Source organism: Rhinoderma darwinii, chromosome 3, assembly GCF_050947455.1.
Source record: "Rhinoderma darwinii isolate aRhiDar2 chromosome 3, aRhiDar2.hap1, whole genome shotgun sequence".
In the NCBI taxonomy this organism is placed as follows: domain Eukaryota; kingdom Metazoa; phylum Chordata; class Amphibia; order Anura; family Rhinodermatidae; genus Rhinoderma; species Rhinoderma darwinii.
Genome location: NC_134689.1, coordinates 171497645 through 171504880, shown reverse-complemented (window position 1 = coordinate 171504880; position 7236 = coordinate 171497645).

The window sequence follows — 7236 nt, the reverse complement described above, 5'->3', positions numbered from 1 at the left end:
TTTTTGCAAGTTTCTATTTCCAAGCACTCAATTCAGTTATCTCACACAGATTCACACACACAACACAGCAACACAATCTGGTTTTATAACTTCACTTATATTACAAGCCACTTAATTCAGCTAGCTCAGAACAGAGCTCTACAGAGCAACTATATTCCATTGACAGTATATAGCACATTGACTTGAATTTTAGAAAAACAGGATTTTTGGACTTATCAGTACTCCTTTTCTCATTGAATTCACTGGGGGACATAGTACCATGGGTATAGGCCGCTGTCACTAGGAGGTATAAAAAAAAATTTGTAGCTCCGCCAAGTGGGCTATACGCTCTGCTGAGCACTCAGCTCTTCAGTTTGTACCAACAGCAGTAGAAGAGCAGAGAAGGTTTAACACAATATTTTTACAATGAGAAAAGCAACCTCAAGAATCCAAAAAATGTAACAATAAAGGAATAAGGAGGGACCTGTGTCCCCCCAGTGAATTCATCGAGAAAAATAAATTTTACTGGTAAGTACAAAAAACCTGTTTTCTCGTTAAAGCATTCACTGGGGGACACAGTGCCATGGGACGTCATAAAGCAATACCTTAAAGTGGGAAAAAAGAATCATAGCCAGGCGAGAAGCCAAAGTCACGGCTACTTGCAACACCATCCAACCCAAACTGGCATCGGCAGGGTCCAAAGAATGGATCCGGAATAACCTCGAAAAAGTATGTAACGGGGACCAGGTGGTGGCTTTACAGACCTAAAGGGCAGAAACCTGATGCCACACCGCGCAGGAGGCCCCAAATGCCCTAGTAGAATGAGCAGTAACCTGGAAGGGAGGTACCCTACCCTCAGCAGAGTAGGTGTAATGGCTGCAGCACCGTTCCCCGCCTCTGCTCCGGATTCCTGCGCCCTCCATTCCCTCATGCTCGTCCCGAGCTCCACTTACCTGATCTGGACGCTGTGCTGGCTCTGGGCGGCGTCAGATAAGTGCTTCTCTTACCTCCCTCCGCGGTCGTCATCCACTGCAGCCACTAGAGGGCGCGCGCTGACTCATCCCTTCCCGTTGTGACCTCTGCCTGTACTTAACTATCCTTGCCTGCCGCCTGCCTTGACCTATTGCTATCGATACCCGTTACGACGTCTGCTGCCTGTCCTGACTTCTAGCCTATTTGATGTCAGGTCACCCGTACGAGGGCCCTCAGGAACAACAAATAGGGAGTCCGACTTCCGTAAGGACTTTGTAGCTGCAATGTAGAGTCAAAGGGCTCCAGTGACATGTAAGCAATGTAAGGCACATTCTCGTGGATGTGAAACTTTAGGGCAACACGAAGGAAGGAAGATTTCCTCATTAAAATGGAAGCAGGAAACCACCTTAGAAAGGAAGGATGTCACCGGACATAGCACCAAATTGTCCCTATGAAAAAACGTAAACGGAGGTTTGCGGGACAAGACTGCCAGCTCAGAAAATCTACGGATAGAGGTGATCGCCACAAGGAATGCTACCTTCCAGGATAAGATCCGGAGAGAAACTTCCCACAATAGTTCATAGGTTTGCAGCCTGGAGAGCGTCAAGGACCACATTGAGATCCCAAAGTTCCAGAGGAGACCGATAAGGAGATGCACAATGTGCGACTCCCCACAAAAAAGTCTTAATTAGAGAGCGGAAAGCCAAAATGCGTAGGAAAAGAATACATAGGGCTGGAACCTTCCTTTTAGAGTAGTGAATCTGAGTCCCAGATCCAAACCCACCTGGAGGAAAACCAGAATTTGTGGGATGGAAAAATGGAGGGAGTGGAACTGATGGGATTCACACCACATAAAATAAGCCAACCAAGTACGATGGTAAATCCTTTGGGATTCAGTGTTCTGGACTGTAATCATGGTCTGAATGACTGAATCAGAGAAATCTTTGAACTTCAAAACCACGGTTTCTACGGCCAAACCGTCAAACGCAGCCAAGGTAAAGCAGAGTGGAACATTGGACCTTGGAAAAGGAGGTCGTTTCGCAGAGGAAGCAGCCCCAGGGCGTCTGCTAACAGAAGCATGAGCTCCGCGTACCAAGCTCTGTGAGGCCAGTCTGAGGCTACCAGAATGGCTGGGATTCCTGCATCCTTGACCCTTTTCAGAACTCGAGGCAGAAGTGGAATGGGTGGAAAAAAGATAAAGGAGGTTGAATTATGACTAGGGGAGAACCAGAGCGTCGGCTCCTATGGTCTTGGGTCCATGGTACCGGTGACGTAGTCCGGGTACTTGTGATTGAGGTGAGAGGTGACGAGATCTATGTCCAGGAAGCTCCATCGAATCAAAATGCAGTGAAAAATCGCAGGATAAAGAGACCTTCTCCAGGAGTTTCTGGCTTAGGTAATCCGCCTCACAGTTGTCTACTCCTGGGATGAGCACTGCTGAGATTGCTGGGACATTTTGATCCGCCCAGCGAAGGATCCTGGCGGATTCCTTCCATACAGTCCTGCTTCTTGTCCCTCTCTGATGATTGAGGTACGCCACTGTTGTAGAATTGTTTATCTGTATACGCACTGGAAGACCCTGAAGACGAGACGTCCAGTGAGACAGGGCCGGGAAGATGGCCTTCAGCTCCAAGATATTGATCTAGAGCTGAGCTTCCAGGTCGGACCAGCTGCCCTGAACTGTGGGGCAGCCGAGGACCGCCCCAAGCCAGACAAACTTGCGTCCATTGTGAAAGCTTGCCATTGGAGAGTTGTGAAGGGTTTTCCCTGAGAGATGTTGGAGAAAGACATCCACCACAGCAGCTCCTTCTTGACTAAATGGGGCAGACGGATCATCAGATCCGAAGAGTCCAGAGACTTGTCCCCACAAGATAGAATTGCCAGCTGCAGAGATCGGGAGTGAAATTGTGCAAATGGGACTGCCTAGAAGGTTGAGACTATCGCTCCCAAGACTTTCATGCAGAAGCGGATGGAGCAAGGAGCATTACTGTGGAGTACTGTCATTCCCTGTCTGAGAGTGGTGATCTTGTCCTTGGGTAAGAATATCCTGGCTGCCTGTGTATCCAGGACCATCCCTAGAAATTCCATTCTCCGACAAGGAGCAGGAGATGACTTGCTGCTGTCGATCAGCCATACGAATCTGCAAAGACAATCCAGTGTAACGTTGAGACTGTGCAAGTTGTCCTGTTTAGAAGGTGCCTTCACCTGAAGATCATCCAAGTATGGGATAACCGCTATCCCCCTGGATCTGAGGAGAGCCATGAGTGCCGCCATGACCTTAATGAAGACCCTTGGAACAGTGGCTAGCCTGAATGGGAGGGCCACAAACTGGAAATGCTCGGAACCTACTGCAAAGTACAGGAAATGCTGATGTACATGAGCAATGGGAACATGCAGATAAGCATCCTTGATGTCTATTAAGGACAGAAACTCGTCGACTTCCAAGGAAGCGACCACCGATCACAGAGACTCCATGTGAAACCTTTGAATCTTCACATATTGATTTATATGTTTTAGATTAAAAATATATGGAAAAGATCAGTCCTTCTTTTGTATTGTGAAAAGGTTTGAATATAACCCTTTGAACAGTTCTGGAGTTGGTACTGGGACAATTAGTCTTTGATGGAGGAGGCTTTGAATAGTTTGAGAAAGAGCGTTGACAGGAAAAATCGTCCTGGAGGGCGAGAAGTAAACTCTATTTTGTAGCCGGTCGACGCAACCTCCTGCACCCAGGTGTCTTTGATGTTTTCTAGCCATGTCTCCTGGAAAGAGAGCAGCCGTCCTCTCAAATTTTAAAGCTGTGGAAGCCCGCTGTGCCGGACCAGGTCTGTTATGGGGCTGCCAGGAGTTTTTGGACCGGTAATAAGGTCTCTGAGCTCGGAATAGATGGGAGTCACGTGAGTTCTAACTCTCACGTGGGGCCGAGTACCAAAAAGAACAAACCCACCTTTGTCTTCTGACTGAGGGAACTGGGCATCATCTTTGATGATGTTGTTGAAGTAAAGTCCGCCTTTCTCCTGTAGCCTCAGAAATGAGTTGGACCAGGTCAGGTCCATAAAGGAGATCCTGGGCAAATAGAAGGGCAAAAACCTTCTTCCTAGAGGCACTGTCAATATCCCTGTTCCTCATCCAAATGGCCCTGCGGACAGCTACCACATTAGCCATGGCCTTAGCCAACCTTTGGGCAGATTGGACAGAGACGTCACAGATACATTTAGATGTCTGCAAAAGCTGTGCCGCTAGCAGGGAGGTATCCACTTGAAAGTCCTGTGAATCTATTGCGTCCTGTAGTTGAGTAGCTAGTTCTATACTAGCCAAGCTAACTCAATATGCTGCAAAAGAGGGTCTGACTGAAGTCGCGGCCGCGCAGAAAGTCATCCGGCTGCTTCGGTCTTCAGTCACATCATCAATAAACACTAGTGACCCAGTGCCTTTGGCAGCCATGCATGCCCATGCCATCACACTGCCTCCACCATGTTTTACAGGGGTTCTGGTGTGCTTTAGATCATGAGCCCTTCCAAGCCTTCTCCATACTTTCTTCCTCACATCATTCTGGTACAGGTTGATCTTCGTTTCATCTGTCCAAAGAATGCTGTTCCAGAACTGGGCTGGCTTCTTTAGGTGCTAATTGGCATTTCCAATCTGGCCTTTCTATTTTTGTGACTGATTAATGGTTTGCACCTTGTGGTGAACCCTCTGTATTTGCTATCATGAAGTCTTCCCTTTATGGTAGACTTAGATACTGATACACCTACTTCTAAGAGAGTGCTCTTCACTTGGGTAGATGTTGTGATGGGGGTGTTTCTTCACCATGGAAAGGATTCTGCGATCAACCACTGTTGTCTTCCGTGGACGTCCAGGCCTTTTGGAGTTCACGAGATTACCATTGCTCTAATTTTTTTCAAGAATGTACCAAACTGTTGATTTGGCCACTCCTAACATTGGTGCTATCTCTCTGATGGATTTCTTCATTTTTTTCCAGCCAAAGGATGGTCTGTTTCACTTGCATTGGGAGCTCCTTTGACCTCATGTTGTCGGTTCACTGCATCAGCTTCCAAATGCAAATCCCACACCTGGAATCAACTCCAGACCTTTTACCTGCTTCATTGATGATGGATTAATGAGGGAATAGCCCATGCAGCCCATTAAATAGCTTTTGAGATAATTGTCCAATTACCTTTGGTCCCTTGAAAAATAGGCAGCTATATAGTAAGGAGCTGTAATTCCTAAACCCTTCCTCAAATTAGGATGTGAATACACTCAGATTAAAGCCGAGAGTCTGTGCTTCAAGCCAATATTGATTTTATAACTGTATATTCAATATGTTTTGGTAAACAGCTAAAATGCCAAAACTTGTGTCACTGTCCAAATAATTCTGGACCTAACTGTATATATAGAATGCCTCAAGCCTGCTGACATAGTCTGAATTGCTCCAGCCCCACCACAGTAGCGCCTAATGGTGGGTGGTGGGGGGGACTTACCTGTCAGTCATCTTCAGGCGTCACCCCTTCGGAAAACGCACACACGCAGTGTGGCTATCCGGCATCCCCAACCGCCAGTGCGGTAATAATAGGGGACTGGATGACCAAGGCGGGAACATCCACCTTAGAGGTGGGCATCCACTGAAGTGGGAAGAGCATCCGCCAAAATGGTGGACATACACTGAAACAGTGGGTATTCCTTCCGGCCCAGCGCCCGAAGGGGAGTCACCAAGTGGAACACACGGGAGACACTCACCCTGCACCTGAAAAATAAATACAAATAAATGTCTGCAGTGCAGGACATATCTGTCCCCTAAGGTCACTAGGCTAAGGCCTCATGCACACGACCGTAGCCGTGTGCACGGCCGTGATTTTCGGGTCGGCCGGCTGCGGACTCTCAGCCGCGGGCTGCCCGCAAATCGCGGGACATGCACATGGTCGCCGTCATTGTTTTCAATGAGCCCGGACCGCAGAAGATGTCCGTAATAGGACATGCCTGTTTTTTCTGCGGTGCAGGTTCCCGGGCCATGCACGGACCGTAAAAACTACGGTCGTGTGCATGGCCCCATAGAAAAGAATGGGGCCGCAATTCTCCCGTGGATTTTCGGGGGAATTGCGGCCGCAAAAACACGTTCGTGTGCATGGGGCCTAAAACTGAGGAGCTGAGTGCTCGGCAGGGGGTATAGCCTACTGGGCGGGGCCACACATTTTTTTTATATTTACCTAGTGTCAGCCTCCCAGTGACAGCGGCCTATACCCATGGTACTGTGTCCCCCCAGTGAATACTTTAACGAGAAACTGTATATTGCGCAGGATAAATGCTTTTGCGGCAAGTATTGAAAAGCACTGTTGACTACTCTTTTCAATACAGCAAGAAAAAAGTATTCTCATGCATACCGCCCAAACATAGGCCAAAAGGATTTAATTTGTCTTATAAAATATTTCAAAGACGAGTGGCTTCATTTTAATTTATCCTAAGGTCAACAATTGCCATGCAATATATTATTAGTTGATCTTGAAGTGTCAAGTACAAATGTTTACTGCCACCTGCTGGATAAAAAAATCCAAACTCAAATGTAGGAAAGCTCTGGCACTCCGTTGCAGGCTCAAAACAAGGTACCTTTATTGTTAGAAGCACTCCATAAATCACATTATAGACCTGCTTGACTGTTTTGAGCAACGCAACAAACTTGATCAAAGCATGGTTACATAATTATGATTAATAGCCCGAAACTTCTGTTAACTCCGCAGACTTCATATAAGGGTGCAACAGAGTAATTTTTTACACTGTCCTTACAGTATAAAGAGGCCAACGGAACACCTTGACTGAGGGTCCTCCCTAGGCCAATTCTAATGTTGTTACTATAGTGCGAGAAATTATTCAGGGTATGCATCAGCCAAATTCATCTTCCTTTATTTTTGGGGTTGTTTCCCAATGTCAACATTTTTTTTTCCGTTTCGATTTGATTTCATATTAAAAGAAAATATTTTTTCCTGACTTAAAAGGGGTTAGTGTGTCTAGAGCGGTTTAATTCCAAGAATATAATGTGTGTTTGTTGTGATAAACTGATCATTACCCTGATACCCTTCACACCACAGGACCCAGGTGGAGTCCTGGAGTTTATCTTGGCCTTGATGCAACTATGGGCTGGGCATCCCATTACAACAATGCCAGTCCATGACTATCTGGGTTTCTACATACCTGTTAGGCTATGTTTACATCAGTGTCGGGTTCCGTTCGACCTTTCCGTCGGCAGAACCGATGAACGGAAAGCTGAATGGAAACCATAGCTTCCGTTTGCAT